The 19,546-nt window shown below is 33.4% G+C and overlaps 1 long non-coding RNA gene across 1 annotated transcript in view; it reads right to left on the bottom strand.

Moving 5' to 3' along the window:
- Positions 1-19,097, bottom strand: part of LOC149055020 (uncharacterized) — a 147,103-nt gene extending 128,006 nt beyond the window's left edge. The window contains exon 1 of the long non-coding RNA XR_016192173.1: positions 18,647-19,097. This is a non-coding gene — a long non-coding RNA (uncharacterized LOC149055020). The remainder of the gene's footprint in view (positions 1-18,646) is intronic.
- Positions 19,098-19,546: the final 449 nt, after the last annotated feature.

Below are 19,546 nucleotides of genomic sequence, written 5' to 3' on the forward strand. Positions count from 1 at the left end.
ATTATTATTATTTCCGAGCCACATGCGCACGCCGCCGCCGCCGCTGTAGCGTTATTCCCTCGAGAGACGACAACCGCGACGGTCGCGCGTTTCTATAATAATAATATATTCCGACCTTATATTAATAATAATTTTATTCTCTCTGGTCGCGTCCTCTCGTTTTAAATTTTATAAACGGGCAACCGCGTGTGTGGTGGTACTGCAGTGAGCGTATAATCATATAATATAGAAACAATGATCGTATTATGATGCGATTTGTGGCGGGGGGGGGGGCGGATAGAGGACGCGCGTATAGGCCTATATGGACGTTCTCGGCTGATCGTCAACACACAAGAACATAATATTATATACACATTAATATATTATAATTATATACTTACCTATTCGATCTTACGCGTATATTTACTATTATATTATTTGATATTTATAGCTGCAGCGCGATGATAGATTCATTTATTTAACAAATTATTAAATTATTACCAAGTTCAAATCGTTTTTCCCATAATGAATAACTACAGGTTGTTTCACCAAGCATATTATGCTCACGCCCTTTTTTCTCCAAAAACGTAGTTATTCAAATTTCGACTTTTTGAATTTTTAAATATTATACTTTTGAAGACCGTATATTTTCAAATTCTTGAGATTTTTTGTAGATAAAAACTTCCGAGTGGTTCCCCCTCACCCTTTTAACAATATATTTTTCAGTGGATAATTTTCCCGAAAAAATTCAAGAATTTGAAAATGTTTAAATGTTCCAAAAATCTAAGTTTGTAAAATTCCATTATTATAATATAATAAATATAAGTAAGTATATAAAAATTACATAAAATGGAAGATGAGCATGCTTGATGAATCGTCCTGTATATATAATACATTAAATACAGGAAACTCGATTTACGTTATTAATCATTATGATATTAATATATGATATATTTATGATGTTCGCTCAAAGATATACTAATAATATTCGTATTTACGTGTGTCGTAAGACCGACGTGGCGTGGCGCAAACACGAGAAACTCGCGTATTCGTTGAAAACTGCACTGCAAGGTCAGCAGGTATTATTATAAATAAATAAATAATTATTTTATATTAAATAAATATAAACTGAAAACTTAAACAATAAACAGTGCCTCCAGCATATTTTTATACGTAACGAGGAGTAGTGATTTTTTTCGATTGTTTTTAAATATGATTTGATTTGAAATACTTTTACTTTTGCATATAACATTATATATATATATATATATATACATATACATATGTATGTATGTATTTTAAACTAAACTAACTTAAAAACATTAACTGCAAAGGTTATTAGTTTTTTGTTTAATACATAGTGAGTGATTTCTAGTTCATAAATCATACAATATTAATATGGTGTTAATTACAATATTATGCATTATAATTTTATTATTATAATTACATTATATTGACTAGTATTGATAGTTATAATTGGAGCGTTTCGGCGAACCTTAAGAATAATTTGTTAAAGGGGGCGCTTTTTAACCGCCATCAGAGGCGGGGGGACTCAGTCCCTCCTGCGACCCCCCCCCCCCCCGCTTAAAACCCCGAGTTTACCCCTGTATGTATTATAATACATGTATATAAGATCAGCTGTCGATCGGTCATTACTGCACGAGCTCGTCGAGGTTGACCTAAAAAACGTTTAAGGTCGCTGTTTGAGGTGCACAACATCGATTCTTCTAAACTCATATTATTATACACGATGCGAACGCACGACGTATACTCGCACGCACACGTAGTCCAATTTTGGAACGCGTCTGCACCGTTTTCCCGTGGAAGGTGGCCAACAATATGGTATATGGGTAGGTATATGCGGTGCACGCGCAAAGCTCGCGGTGAAAGTCACTCGGCTCGGTTTCTCGATCCCTCTAAAAATAGAGGTGTACGAACCCACACTCGATGGACAATCGGAAACGACGACGACGACGCAACCGCCGTTTTTGTTTTTACTGCCCAACGAACTAAATATACAGAGTGGTTATTTTTTTAACTCACCCCCCCCCCCCTTCTCACTACAGTTAATAATCCATAGAATATTTAAAATAATCAAAAACAATAGAATATCATCTAACAGGCACTAGCACCAATAATATGGTTAATGGTTATAGGTATATTATTTTCATGATAATTAATTTGACTAAATAGCAGCTAGGCATAATACTACTGATTAACATAATATACTTTATGTATAACCACAGGGTCTAAATCGATTATTTTTTATTACATTTAAATATCAAATGTTTACTGAAGTTCCATCTCAGCATATTGAGTGTCGAGTGACTTCTACTGTTTAGAAATAATCTACCTGTTTGTAAAAATAAGGTGTATATTGTATATTTCTCGAACAAGAATCTTAAATAAAAATACATGTGGTGAAATATTTAGAAACTGCTTGTCGTTTGAATTCAATAAATCGACATTTTCTAGATAAACCGTTGGCAGCGTTTTGACAATGTGCGCGCAAAGTGAATCGAAAAGAAAGTCTGTAGCACCCCACACATAATAGGACGAAACTTGAATGGCGTAGACGATAATAGCATGTTGAAAATTCTCAGTATTTCAAAATACCATCTGTAGGTGTCTCAAAGAATTCGAAAAGCCAGAATTCGGGGAAAAATTCATTAAATTATAAGATCACGAGGCGAGCGTATACTTAAAAAAAAAAATCAACATGTACAAACACATAATACAATAATATAATATAACATAATATGTAGACTGCAGGGAACATGATGGGTAAATCTCGTGCGTTTTCTCCGAGTGCGTGTGAGCGATGACGATTAATCGTCTGAAAAAAAAAATGCCATCACAATAATAAAAGACGAGAGATGTAAAAAATAAAAACAGACCCGTACTACAGGCCTCCCGCTGACATTTGTGGTACACGTGTGTGCGACGATCTCTCCGGTGGTCGCGCGGGCGGGCGTCTCTTTTAGGGACAGGAAAAAAAAATTCGTCTCATTCTTGCGTTCCAACCGAGAATAATATTATATTATTATTATTATTATTATTATATCCTCCCCGATCGAGAGGCTGTTCGTCGCACGATAATGTGTGTATATAGTGATGTGCGGCGATCGCTCTGCGTGTGTCTCGAGAGGAGTAATAATATATCATAACATAATATTTTTTATTACCAACGCGCGACTGTTGCAGCAGCTGACGAACGTTTGCAGCGACCGTGTGACTGCTGTGGTGGTACTATTATTATTCTACGAGTTAGGATTTAGTAATTAAAATAATTAGTCGCACGACTCGGCAGAGATCGTATCGCGTCGACGGACCTGCACGGGACCCCAAGTAAACTACTAGAACAATAATATACAACCACTAATAATGCTATAAATACTATAGAGAGCACTACTGTGAATTCACTTATTAAACTATAACTATACCATACTACTCCGACGAGAGAATTTTAATAATAATTGACGTCTTACATTACTGTTTAACGTCATCAAGTAATCGTCAATACGACGAGCGCCGTGTCTGCAGGTATTATTATATTATAGGTGTTTTTTTTTTATTTTTTTTTTTTTATAACATAACGGATTTAAGGAAACCCTCTTATAATTAGGTATTAATTGTGACAACAATATTAATATTTTTTTATTTATTTTTATTAAAGATAACCCTCATCGGCATCGTGGCAATTGGGAGAATATAAGGGTATTTAATAAAATATAAAAGAAATCAAATTATACTACTTAATTTAAGCTTCAGTTGAAATTTAAAGCTTATAAAAAAAAATGTAAATCAATAACTAATGGTCCAGTAGCCGATGTTTTTATGTAGGTATTATGTCCATTAAAAAAAATAATAATAATAATAACATATTAAGTACTATTACATAATACTAAAAAGATTATATAACAATAAATAAATAAATAATATGAGCTTACACTTTAAGATAGTCTATCTGATGCTTAAAATTAGTTTTTACAGTCCTATATTATAGCTGTCTTATGGAGGAAAATTAATATGACTGGTGTAGGAAGAATTGGTCCAAGTGTGTGGTACATGTCATCGTCGTCGGATAATTGATAACGATTCCTATTGATTTTAGGTATACATCACATCCGTATTAATTATTATATTATGTTGGGACTATAGAAGATTTTTTTTTAAGGAACTACTAGTCCTAACACAATTAACAATAATGATACGAATATCATGTTTTTATTACAATATAATATTATAGTTGTTATTATTGGTACAAAAATGATACCGGATGATTTCAAGGACGTAAAATACAAAAAATCATCTCCTTTTCTAAAATATTTAGGGGGAAGGTCTGGACCCCTGGACCCCCCATCAGTTACGGCCTTGATGATGTACCTGTACGGCCATTGTTGCGCGAGTTAAATCCATAGAATTATCTCTATAATTAATAGGTAGGCACGTATAATAACAATATTAAATTCATTGTTTTCCCTATACCTGTGCTCAACGATTTCGTTGCCACTGTGACAATAATTAACAAACTTGCATTAGGTAATTATTAGACTTTTCCATCCGAAGATTCTTTTCCGTCAACTCACGACGTCGTCCGTCGAGAGGAGGGGGGAGGTATCCATTTCGAATTACAGCGTAAACTGTTGACAAAATTTTTTTGTCATTATTATTATTTGTATTATTATCGAAATATTTAAATGAGCTCGAACAACATCCATTGTTTCGTCGTCGCGCTTCGTATGTTACGTATACATATATTTACGGGTTGAAGTGCAGTTTGGTAGTGTTATTCGATAACCAAAAAATTACATCCCTGCGAGAAAGGTGTTTTTCTTGTATACGGCTTCTCTTGAGACGTATTCGATACATGAAACAACTGAAATTCGACCGCGGTCGTCCGACGACTATAGAAACAAAAATTCACGTATTTTTTGTTCTTGTTTTTTACCCCTTATTACCCGTTCCAAATAATCACTTATTTAGTTTTGTACGATCACCACTTTATTTACCTATCGAGTAGGTTACTACCTATATTTAATTATTATATACGTTTCCGTCTCTACAACATTTCACGTACGATATTAAAATGTCAACCGATAAATATTAGTAAATCATAAACCGTTATGAACGATTGCGAACAAATTGCAGCGTATGACGCAAAATAATAGATTTAATTTTGTTACGGCCTAGTATACAGTTGGTAGGTATATAAAACACCATCATGATTATATAGTTCTAAAACTCGAAATATTATATAAGGCAACTAGGCAAGTATACCTACCTATAATAGTGTAATGCTAAGTTTCAGACATGCATGTGACACGTATCAAAAAATATAATACATTCAAGTAGGTACCTACCTTGCGTATTATTACTTAGTGTCGAGAAATGTACAAAATAATTGTCGAAAAATGTCACGAACGGAATTTATAATGTCTGTTCGTGTTTTCGTTTACAAATAATAATTATTATATAATCAGATATATAACTAATTTTCACCTAGAAAACCGCAGTCATAATAATTAGTGTCCCACGTTCGTAAAATTATAATATTTTATAAATCATTTTAGGTACATACTTTTATGCGTGTGATAACAGCACTTATATGTGTACACACTGAAGCAGTACCCCAAGTCACGTCTGTGCCCGTCGATAAATGTCCATCTGTTTCATGACGTCGTATAATAGTCGTGCAGCACTCGGGTACATTAATTATGGTAAATATTGACAGTTAATGCTATTTTTCAATCCCCTTTTAACTCAAAATTGTGCTGACGCAAAAATTTCAGTCATCAAATTTTCGAATAAAACCCGCAATGCGCGTGAATAATATTATTTATTACGAGTCGATTAACCGCACTATATATCTTATAGTCAGAAACAATATTATGTAAAATGTAAATCCTACTTTCCTATAAGTAAAATGTTATATAGTTTTAACTCTATATAGACAGGTGGCAGCTGCAGGTGTAGTACTTATGTATAACATTTTATTGTATAGATACTTTCTTTGTAGGTAAGTAAGTGGAGTGGTTGAACGAGGACAGACACGGTGAGATTATATAATGCTCTGCGTAGGTATATATAATTATTTTTAAAATCGATCTACTTTAACTATTTTTTAAACTAACCGGCGATTATTTCCGAACGTGCTGGTTATATGTTTCGGTGGAAATGTATATATTCGCCTCTATCCTTATTTTAATATATCCTTAATTCGAACAGCACGCATAGAGGTAATAATGTAAACAAGACATGTCGACCCTTGGACGAACGCGTATACTATAATAATATATTATTACATACATATTATAATATGTTTCTTGAACAAGCTTATAATACCTACCCGATACGATAAATTATTATAATTATTTATAAATTGGTTTATGTTAAAAGATATAGACTTTTCGGGAAAATTAGCAGTATAATATTGCCGTTCGAAAACCAAGTATTAATAGTCGATCGATGATTATATTATAAATTCATGACTACGATTATAAGGGAGATGACGAAACTATTACTATATACGAAATCGTTTTCTTTTTTCTTCTTCAAATTTAAAATTTATTTAAGTTATCTTAAATATTATCACGGTCCAAAAACTTACAGTCTGTTTTTCTTTGGAATTTATGCCCAGATAAGTATATATAACTTCACGACTTCACGTGTTTAGGTTTTATACAAAATTATCTTACAAGACTTACACGTCGATCACGTCGAATGAATAATATTCCCTCAAAACGGCTGAAACATATATACGAGTCAATATCATAGTAGCATCAAGTCAATTTTTCCAATTTTCGGTTGTTTTTATAATAAAATAATAAATTATTATTATTTTATTTATAAATTCCAATTTAAAACACCAAATTTTATAAAAAAAAAATTATATATCGCATTCTTGCAGTCATTTTTGCGATGAAATACATTTTTTAAAGGCATTTTTGGCTATTTTTTAGAGCATTTTTGTGTTTGTTTTAAGTGGGTGATCCATTTAATGTAAGGCACTCATTATTTCAAAAAGTATTGACATTTTTCAAATTTTTATCTTTTAAACATCAAATTAATACAATAGTCTAACATTTTTCATACCCCCTAATATGTTAACCCTTATTTTTGTAGGTGAAACCACTATCAAATTTTGATTTTTAAATGGCACCTTATGTATTAAATTTATACAATGTATAAAACTATTTTTTTATGAATTTTAATTTTTAAATAATCCGTTGGTAAGATATTATAGCCCCTCAAAGTTAGTTGTTTTTTGTAGGTGCTATTGCATTTTTCGTTTGTTAAGGCCAAGAGTTAACATATTTTGTCCAAGTTAATAGACAACCAAAGTAGGTGTTTAAAATAAATCTATCTCAGTAGTTAACTATACGAACTGTATACAGTTTATCATTATTTCACATCACTTTCGTTACCGAAACTCATAAGTCGCCCGTATCGAAACACCAAAAAGTTATTGAATTCACCGTTGAATATTTGATTATCGAACGCGTCACCCTGAAACCCTATAATACAACATCATAACGATGTAGTCTAGACGATTCCTTTTATTTTCCAAATCGAATATTATAATATATATATATAATATATATATATATATATCAATTATCGTGCCGCTAGTATGCGACATCAGGCGGGTTACTGTAACTTGTACAATATAATATTATATGTTATTATAATAACGAATAAATAAATTTTTAGTGGCGTTTTATTCGATTTTGTTGATTTGAGTACATTTGCGTGCGCGCTAAACACAGACGGCAATAACTCGACTGCGAACATATAATATATTTTATACATTTTTATTATACTCAAGTTTTCCTCGATGAAATTTTCCCGCGCCATCGAAAAATATTATATTTTATTCAACCGCCTCTAAAATAGAAAATATATAATATTATACATTACGAGTATATATAGGTACTTCAATATAGGTACACTCAACGAACGGCAAAGGCGTTTTCCCTCTTATTCACGAGTCACTGCAAATACGCGTGTATATATATATCATGTACTATGTAGTATATACTATACATACATATACAGTAAAAATCGAATATATACTTTCATCATATATGGGGGTATATACCTACTATGTACAAATATATATATATACATAAAAACCACATTTCACGAAAAACCCATCAAAGGCTTACGCATGTATATACCTCCGGGATAATTCGGCTTTCCGAAAGTCGCGACGTCGCGTCGTCGTCGTCGAAAAATCCATTATAAATGCGCCATGCACCTATATACTATATACACTCGAAACGCCATTTTGTCCGCCTCTCCCGAATCCAATATGCCATAACCCGTAGTAGGTATATAGGTGCTTTAATTCTTACGATAATGTCGAATTCGTGACGTTTTCGTCTGGCTTGGTTGGTATATTATTGTTATATGTAACCGGCAACAACAATATTACGGTATCGTGCAGGTATATAGGTAAACGCACACATAATACGTATTATTCCATCATAAATATTATACACTCGACGCGACGACGATGGCAGTAAGTTTTTTGACGGTATTATAAAGTCATCGTTCGTGAGTGAGCGGCCGGCGACTTTGACCGTGTCACATCGTGTGAGTTTAGAAAGAGTTAGATTATAATAATTACCGTCGTATCGCTCATGTCACAAGTTTTTTGAAATTGTGATTTTTTGAGGGGCGAAAAATCTATTTTGACCGAAAAGTCATCGAGGAAAACTACGTGCAATGATCTGCTCTGAAGTTGTAACAAACACTAATTCGCAAAAATAAAAATGGAGTTAACAGGTATTGCTACTATCACGATATTATTTGTATTATGATGACGGACGAAACGCGACGGTATCGACGAGATGTCAAATTATTATTATTATTATTATTATTATAATTATCGTCATCGTCATCATCATCATATTATTAGGTCATTATCGACGACGTCAACCTGCGATGTGATTCGACTGAAAAGTGTCGTGTGGCTCGATCTTATTGGCCGCGAGACGGTATACCTATAAGGATGCGTTATCAAAAAGCAAAAAAAGAACGTTACGCCCACGGCGGTATTATTATTATTATTCGTTAATAAAAAAAAATGTTAAAAACGATTTACCTATCTGCTGTGTTGTGACTTAAATGCACCACGATGAATATCATATCGAATACACTTCGATTTTAATAAAATGTATTATTTAAAACTGTTTATTTTATTATAAAGTGAACACGAACCATCACGTACAAACTGGTTGTCACGAAGTCGGTTACTGCAGATAAACGATTCGCAAGTGGATAAATTCCGTCGTCAAAATAAATAAATTCTATCCGTTGAGCTGAAAATAAATTTGGAACTTATTCACACGGCGAACGGATGGGTTAGGTTAGGTAACCTACTTAAATATTAAAAATATGTTGGACTACATCTACGACTTTATCGCACGAAATCCTACAGACATAGGAGTGCGCAGACCTTATTGGCAGGGTGTCCAAACCAATTTTACGATTTTGATATACCTACTTAAAGAGATACTCTAAGATATTTTATCGATTCAATTTTTCAATGTATTTAATTAATTATTATCATTGAAAATTGTAATTTGTAATTTTAAAATTAAAGTTTCGGGATAAAAATTTATCAGGTGGCAATGCGTGTAACAATTACAGTACGGCTCGAAGATTGGGCCATGGCCCACTTGGCCCACCTCTATGATTCTAGACGAAATAGGCGGATACCTGATTGTTGTAATAATATAGCAGATAATAGACATCATGAATCTATATAGAACATTACACATAGTAGTATGTTAAAATATAATATAGTGAATGATATGATGCTTATGTGGCTTGGTGTGGCGTGGTCGCACGCTCAACTGCCGAAACGCTCAGAGTTGTGTGGGTGACCCACCCGGGTTTTTAGCGGTAAAACACTATCCCTCACAGTTGAAAACCCTACAAAAAAGTAAGCACCCAACGGCCAATGTCACTGCAAGTTAATTAATAAATAATATATATATAATATATACCTGCAATACTACTACACACCATTCAATAATATATCGCGAATTTGTGAATTTTTACTAAAACAATTTTAATATATATATAATATGCGCGACACACTATAATTGTTATCATTCAGTCACACGAGTTTATACCTATCAAATCAAATTTCTTCTATATATGTATTTAATATTTCCCAAACAAATATGCATATTATGCGCTATGATAGTCCTGAGCCCTGATTACAACACATATATACGCACTGCTTGGCGTTTTCTCATTTTTAATAAATAATATGTCTACACACAATGCGATAACACTATAATACTGGATAATTCACATTTCCTGGTATAGTAAGGAAATGAAAAATCACGTTTAAATAATATTTTATACTTCATAATTCACACGTACACCTATATAGTATATACATTACAATCTATTAAACTTCAGTCACCGAGCTTAGAATAATGTACGCAATAGTTGTAATATATAGGTTTATGGGTATATATCTACTATTATCGCTACTTTCTGCTCGATTATTATATACGTACTTATATATATAGGCGGTACCTGCATAAAATAAGACAAAAAAATATTATAACAGAATGATGTAATAATTATTATATATATATATATATATATATATATCAGAAACGTTAACTGTATACGTCTAGACAAAAATCAATATACATGCACATTCACTGCAGGTGCAATTATACATATCGGTTAGAAGACAGTTGGACGCAAACATAATAATATACACATAATAGCTGACGATAAAAGTACAATAATATAATTTATCACATTTACATAATATACATAATAGGTATAAACGTCATGTAGTCTCATTATATATTATGTACATGGACACGCACAAAATCACGTCGATATTCAATGGCTCGACAGAACCGATACAATATAAGGTATGAGCTGATGGTTACGCGTAGATACTCAGCGCAGCATTATAATATTTGTACTTGAAATAACGGGATTTGCCTTTTTATTTATGTAAATCACCAATGTACACACAGTCCTTTTGTCGGTTCTCTTTTAAGCTAAAAGCAATCGCGGTGCAGTCGCACGATTCTTACAGGATATATGTGATGGTAATATATTATTCGGATATAGTCGAACCCACCCACAGTACCTACCCATACCTTCATAATTGTCGTGATGTGAAATTATAATAGTACATGAGGTATACCATACAATATGTAAACCCATAATAGGTACGACATATATAAGCAGATAAGATAAAAAATTCCGATTTCGCATCGCTATACATGCTTGATTGCATATATTATATGTATAGAAACATCTGCGAAAATACAAAAAAAAAAAAAAACATTATGAATTGTAAATGGGTACAGATAAATACGAATTAATTAATTGCGACAATTTTATTGTTATGATATTATATCATACACACTGTTTATACCTATATAACTTTATATCGTTTATTACAATGAATATGCATGCGAGGTATTCCAAAGAAGCTTAAGACTAAGTGATAAAAATGTATGAAAATTAAAAGATTTTGTTGACCAACGTGTGGTAGGTACACAATAATATGTCGAAAAAAATGAAAATAACTGCGAATCTGCAGTAAACTATTAATATATAATTTTATTATTTAAAACACGATTTGGTCTATAAATTATATTCACGTTTTACGGTTTTACCAATAACAAATCAATAAAATAAATTGTTATATTTATATGCGTCCATATGGTTATTTTCAGGGGTGGGGGGCTTATAAAACCTATTTTTCTGTACGAACATAACATATAACTATTATGATCGATTCACTTTATGATAAAGTGATAAACATTACAATCAAAAGTCTGTGTCATGGTATTAAATACGAAATAAGTATAATATTATATTATGGATTCAAAGCATAAAAAGTTTATTATTTTCTAGGAAGAGGGGCGCGTCCTCTCTCTTGCCCCTACAAGAAAGAACGCCCTTGGTCATGTCATCTTTGTTAATAAGTAGATAGTCCACGCGTAGGTATAATTTTCATCTATCGGAGTTGTGTCGTCATTTGTCAATATACAAAGCGAAAAAATCAATTCTAAAAAAACAATCGGACTTGTTCTGAAACTATGGTTTCATATTCGCGACATAAATTGCAAATATGACGATAACGCTAAGCCACCTGCTTCAATGCATCACACACGCATATATATATATACTATATAGTGCATCATCAATACCTACGATATACAAACGGTGTGTGTACGAAGATAATTAATCTTAACAGACGATGTGCATAATATTATAATAATTATCCTTATCGATGACGGTGCGCGCGAATAATGATAACAACGATAATAATATCACCGTAATTCGACCTATATATTATTATTATAATACGAGTTTTAGTGTGCTGTGTGGCGAGTAGTTTCGTTACCGCGCGGCGGAAGTGGAATGTTGCGTTGGTCAATGAGTGGCGCTCGCGATGCAATAATAATAATAAACGCGGGGCGATGGACGAGGGATGTGATTGTATAATGTGACGGTGGGGAGGAGGGGGCGACGTAAAAACAAGGACCAAGGTCAGCAGACGGTCCTGAGGGTTTAATGAACTTGATTCGAACGCGAGCTGGTGCAACGGTGCATTATTATATACATATATACCTATATATATATTAATGGGATGACGGCGGCGCTGATGACGCGGATATGAGCGGCGGGGTGCCGAAAATTATGTCAAGGGTGCGGTTTAATTTCCACGCGGCGGCGGCGGGCGAGTGGTGGTATCTCTCCCTCCCTCTCTCACCCCTCACGCCCTCCCCACCAATCTATCTCTCTCTACCTAACTGTTTTTCATTATAATTTTCCACCAATTCTGTATACACACCGGCGCCACCGCAGACTACGGCTCTGCAGTACGCGTTATTATTATTATTATTATACAATATATACGATAATATAATTGTTGTTGTTGTTGTTTTTATAGTTTTTATTTAGTTTCGGCCGAAATAAAAATCCATGAAAATTTGCGGTCGTGCGGGCTCAATAAAGTGACGTCAGTTTAATTTCGCCACCGCGCGCGTATTATAATACGTATTATGATATTGTTGTTATTTTGTAAAATATTATTATCATTTCGGGGTTGCGGCGGCCATCTTGCGTGACGTCGGCGGGACGCTTTCGTGGGCGGGACGCGCAGGCCGCCCGGCCATCATGTGGCGGCAGTGACTATATATAACATTATCATGTGTATATATATATATACGATCCCTCGGGACTTTAACACACCCTCCGCCGCCGCCGTGACGCCACCGTGTGTGCATGTGACCACCGTCGTCATCGCGGCGATATGTGTAATATGCGTGCCGAATGATGCGCGCGCATCGTCATCATGATGTGTTTGCGTTTGTGCATTTTTCACCCTCACTGCAGCGCGTGTATAGGCACCGCACACCGCAAAAGTCATTCCCCGTAAATCGAATTTCCACTGTACTTATACGACGAAAACTTGTACGAAATACATATAGTACGTATATTACAATATTTTATATACATAATAGTATATGAGCCGCCGCCGTGGCGCCGTTACAGTGGTATATATATAACATGTATCACAATATTAATATATATATATGTAGAATAAAGCGCATACATAGCCCGCATACATTATTCCGACTTATTATATTATGCCTATTATATACACATCATAATATTATAATAAAATATGATGTGGAAACATATATTATATTACATATGCACACAGCAAAACCTCTGAATACCGGACACTCTTAGTCGCCGAACTTTCGTCCGCTATTTGGTTATACATAACCAACACATAGTTTTTGTTTTTATTTATATAAAATATAAGGGCTGGTTTCACCACTACTTTAAACTACGATTAAGTTAAACCGGGGTTTAATCGGCCGAATTTGGCCGGTTAAATAACTGTTATCAGTCGATTAAGCGGGAGTTTACCAATTGCGCTTAAAATTACCTTTTCATATACCAATTGCGCTCTAAACATTTAAGGGTCGATATACCAATTGCGCTCTAAAAATTTTAGGGTCGATAGACCAATTGCGCTCTAAAAATGTTAGGGTCGATAGACCAATTGCGCTCTATACATTTTTTACATGTATTATACAGTTTTACAAGGTTTATGCAGTTTAGTCAATGAAATCTAAAATAAAATAATATTAATAATAATCAGAGAATAGGTGGTTAAATCATAAAGTAATAAGATTTTGAGTTTATATGATGTTTACATGATATTTGTATTTTGCATGCTTTAATAATAATAATATTTTTTTTTAATTATAATTTGAACATGGCATTACAATTTAGAATAATATAATTTGGTTAGTTTACAGAATAATATATTTGTTCAATAATACATTTTTTCACTACGAGGAAAGGAGAATATAATCATCATAAGTATAAAAGAACAATTGCCTACATTAAGATATTAAAATAATTCATTTAGTCACCACGAGGTATAATAATAATATGCTAATTTAAAAAAATATATAATACAATTTTCGTACATCACTCAAATGCATACTTCCGTGATCAAAATATGTGCGTGATAATAATAATGTTTCATAAAATTCCCGATACTGGTATAAAATATATTAAAACCAGTCACTTTAGCTAGTAATCAATTGATCAATAAATATCAGGCAAATTTTAATACAAGCGCAATTGGTATATTGACCGTAAAATATAAGAAGCGCAATTGGTACACTGACCCAAAAATATATGCAGCGCAATTGGTACACTGACCCAAAAATATATGCAGCGCAATTGGTATATTGACCCTTAAATACAAATTTTGTTTTAGGCGCAATTGGTCCATAGCCGATTAAGCGTAATCGACGTTTAAATCATTTGGTGAAAGCGGCCCTTAATCAACAAATTATGATTTTATTACAGTTATAAAACTGCAGATAATAGGGCACCAATTATTTAGTTATGTGCATATTTTACAAATTATTCTTCTAACTCTCTACCTATCATAATCATTGAACCTGAATTGTAAAACTAGCCCCTCCCTAAATCCTATCCCCGTGCGTGAGAAGTACGCTTATCAGTTATCATAATATTATAATAGTACCTACCTATATTATATTGCTTTAAATATAATAATTCGTTTTTAACGTTTTTATACATTCGACCAAAACACAACACTTTCAGCCTGCTTTGTATACGACACGTGCGTATCTTTTTTGACTTAAATGTGCACATACCTATATCTACATGCAGTTATGTACGGGGGGGGGGGGGGGGGGCTAACTGACTGAAGCCCTACCCTCATCGACCATATTATTTGTTTTTATATTCACCCATAATTTAGTATATTTAGGTTATGTCTTAAATCGTGAGTTGACCTACAATTATTCCAATCATCATATTATAGTCTATAAATACGAAAAATGATAGCCAATATTGAACTGATATTATCAACGATCCGAGTATCGTTGGATGATATTTTTATTTTCAAGACCCAATCAGCCCCCCCCCCCCCCCGCCACTGAAAAATCCTGCGTACATATACAGGATGCAGCAAGTACTCGTTATTGGTTCGCACGTAGCAATAATAATAATAATAATAATAACAATATGATATACACATTATTATTATATTATTCTGGCCTGCTGATCGAGCTGCGCTAACCACCCGTCGTCGTCGTCGTCATCGTCGGTCACCACCATCATTGTATTCCGTTTTCGTAAATTATAATAATAATATTCAAATATATATTATGAACACCGCTCATTAACTACTGCAGGCAAACGTCCGTTTCGTATTAATATAATATACGTGCGGAGTGCATGCACGCATAATATTATTATATTATTAACATAGGGGCACTGTTTTTTTTTTTTTTTTAATTTTAATTTTAATGATTCATTAACGCGCCCGTTTCAAGGGTCCCGCAACGCCGTCGCCGTCTTCCGTCGTTTGTGTACACAATAATAATATTATACAACTCGCGTACTTCGCGTTGTTTCCTATACACACGTGGCAAAATCTATTCAAAAAAATTTACCATATTTAATGCCATTATTACTGCATTATAATATTATTGCATAGACGGTTAGCGATGATGATTTGTATAATAATTATAAACGTATAATGAGTATATTGAATATTATTTGTACTCGGGTGGGTATTGCCGAGATTCGAAATGAAAAAAATGTGAAATGTGGCGTCTCTTAGCTTTTGTTTCTCAAAATATAAAAGTCCCATGATCTGATGATCTGTGTAAAAGTTTACAGAATTAATGTAATTAATTTTTAATTATTGATTGTCGTGGTATAGATAACTATTCTATTTTATCAACAATTATTACAGCACGGTTATTATGACGTGCAAGTAAGACAGATTTAATAGAATATATTACAATACATAAAATACATTGTGACATAGAATTTCAAGTTTTCCAAACCAAATATAGTAATTAATATATCATAATATGATAGCTACGAAAATTATGCACAGGGCGAAATAACATATATATGTGCTAAAAATAAATACGAATACTTTTTTTCGCTACACCGAATGGTATATATATAAATATATGTATATAGGTACTATAAAAGTTAAAAAAAAAATATCGCGTTACATATTATATTGAAACGGTTTTATACAACATTAAATAAATATCGCTCAGCTATTCACGAGACTGAACATTTCATTTGTCGTTAAATTATACCTATTTAAGTGTTTTGAATGTTTTGATGCGTACTTTACATAATATATTATATATTATAGACACTTGGGCACAAGATCGTTTATTACTCATAATAAGACAATTCTATACACTCGCACAATAAAATATTGTACGACTCAGTACGAGTCATATTATTATTATATTAAAAAAAAATATTTTACTTTTTTGACCTGTGACACATTTTAGGACAACGATTTTGAGTTTTTAGTTAGTTCATAGTTCTATAATACTGTTGGTCTATTTATTATTAAATTAGTACATGGTCATAGAGATTAACTTTATATATTAAATTATATTATTATTATTGTTCTTATTGTAATACGTTGACACTATTTTAGCACTGTTATAGGCGACCAATGAAATTAAACAAATGTTTGATCGTTATTATTGATTGGAATTTCTGGATACATTCAATTGCTACATTTTGAGAATATTTTTTCGACCACGCCGACATTTTAAAACATAAAAATCTTCCGAAGTCGTACAAATCCAAACTTAAACTCGGCGGTGACTTCCCGATAACGTTCAAAGCATTGTATACTCCTGTAACATGCGTGGAATGTATGAATATAATATAGTAACAGTATTGAGATTTTCAAAATTTCGATTCCTGAAAATTCTTACTGCGAAAATACATTGTACGCTGACTCATTTTGTCGATAGGTATAATCCGTATGTGTGCGTACACACATTATAACATTACAAAAACGAAATTGCAATCGCCGAGTTAAATAAATTAAAAACGGAAAGACTTGTTGCGATTTGAATAAATTAAACATAATTAGGCAACTTATTCCAAAACGAATGCGGAATATTTTTACTCATTATTTTAATAAATTTTAGTAACCTACACTGTATAAACAATGAAATTGGTTAATCTTATTCCGACACGCGAGTTTATATACCTAATGGGTGTTTGTGACGACGAGGAAATAGACCTACGGATCTGCCGAAATTCCTGTGTATTATATTCAGTACAATAATAATAATATGTATAACAACTATAAACAAACGCTCAGATTATTAAAATAACAGCCACTAATATAATTATACGCGTGAGAAGATTTTTTGGATAATTGTTTTTTACTATTTTTTACAATTTATATGTTTACATTTTTAAATGTTCGGTCAGATTTCTATTGTAATTCGAGGCTGACTTATGATGAGTGGGCATGCGGAAATCACCCCCAGACATGTGAATTAACTGTTCCAGTTGGCTTTTAGTCATTTAACAATTTAAAGTTCTAGTTAACAACCAGTTTAACAAAAAAAAAAAAAAAATGATTTTTCAAAAGTCGATATTGAAGTGGATGTACAAATATGCTACAGGCCTACAGATGAGCCAAAAACGCCTCCGGAAATCAAATTCTAAGTCCGTACGGCAGAGTGAAATTGTTAAATATTGCAATGTTATATTATTTCCAGTGAGAATGTATTCGAAAACAAGTTAATACATCGCTCTTTCGACGTAAAACATAATGATTGTTAGATTAATGTTTTTCCCGACGTCTTACGTTGATGTTTCTTTTTTCTATAGTGACAAATAAATATGTCAAATGAGTTTGTCGATTTATATAAGTAAGGCGTGTCCAACCAAAAAATAACAATTTTCTCTCGATTGATATAGAAAGCCACCCACGTACGTCCAGCAAGCAAACCATCGCCTGCAGCAGGACATTATTATTTGGAAAAAGTCTTTGCCGACGTCAATATAATAATGATAATGGCTAATGACGTCTCAGATCGTTGGCTCAGGTTTATAGTGAATACGATTTGAACTGCACAAAACAATCGAATAATATAATGTGCCGTATAAGCATTTCGAATCTGCGACGACGAGCTGTCTTAAGTGCAATTCTATAAATAAGTTGTAAAAGTGCACCGATTTCGGACGGGTCTTTCATTAAAAAAACGACCCACTTGCATCGCACACACATACATATAAATACAAATTCTTAGCGTACCTGCAGCATATTTTGAAACGACACGACGTCGGATATAGACGTGACACAAATCGTATACGTACAATAATAATAATAATAATAATATAATCCCGTGCCACACACTCGTCGCGAAATATATCGTGTAGGTGCGCGCGCATATACAGGGCGATACAAATGAATGGCATATGTACCGCACGGTTATCATGACCGCCAGAGGTATCTGTTACATACCCGGTACATACCGAGACCACGACGACACAGAGTGGACAAACTCGAAATACTCGTATACGACGCGAATCGACGACGGATGTATCGTTATAGGTACCTATAATGTGCGCGATAGGAATCGATAACGTCAGATATGTTATTTTATTGAACTACATTATTTTCATTACGATCGTTTTGCCGCAAGATGAAGTTAAAATAGTTAATATCATCATCCGAGACGCGAATCGGCACTGAATCCCGCGGAGCTCCGCGTAGACGACTGCGGTCTATACATCATAAAACTACCTACCAATATATATATATTATAATATCGTATGCAAAAACACATATTATAATATTTAAATAATATATGCGCACACGGCGACGACGTGGGCTTTTGACCCTTCGACATGCAAATAATATATGCACGTCCCTGCAGCCGGCTGTAATAATAATAATAATGAACGCTTGTTTCTCACGTACGTCGTACACACACACACACACACACACACATAGGTTAGGTACCTTTGCAGTCTACCGATATTATTATTGTAATGCATGCGAGTATACCCCCGCGACGACTAGTCGCGTACGACGACGACGATGGTAATAATATTTCTCAGTCGCTAATACGGCATTGTGTTTATGCGCGCACATAAAGAGAGTGGTATAATAAGAATATATAATATACATATATATATATAGTATATATAT

The sequence above is a fragment of the Diuraphis noxia genome, unplaced genomic scaffold, assembly GCF_037042655.1.
Source record: "Diuraphis noxia isolate RWA-SAM2 unplaced genomic scaffold, SU_Dnox_SAM2 contig0005, whole genome shotgun sequence".
Lineage (NCBI taxonomy): Eukaryota > Metazoa > Arthropoda > Insecta > Hemiptera > Aphididae > Diuraphis > Diuraphis noxia.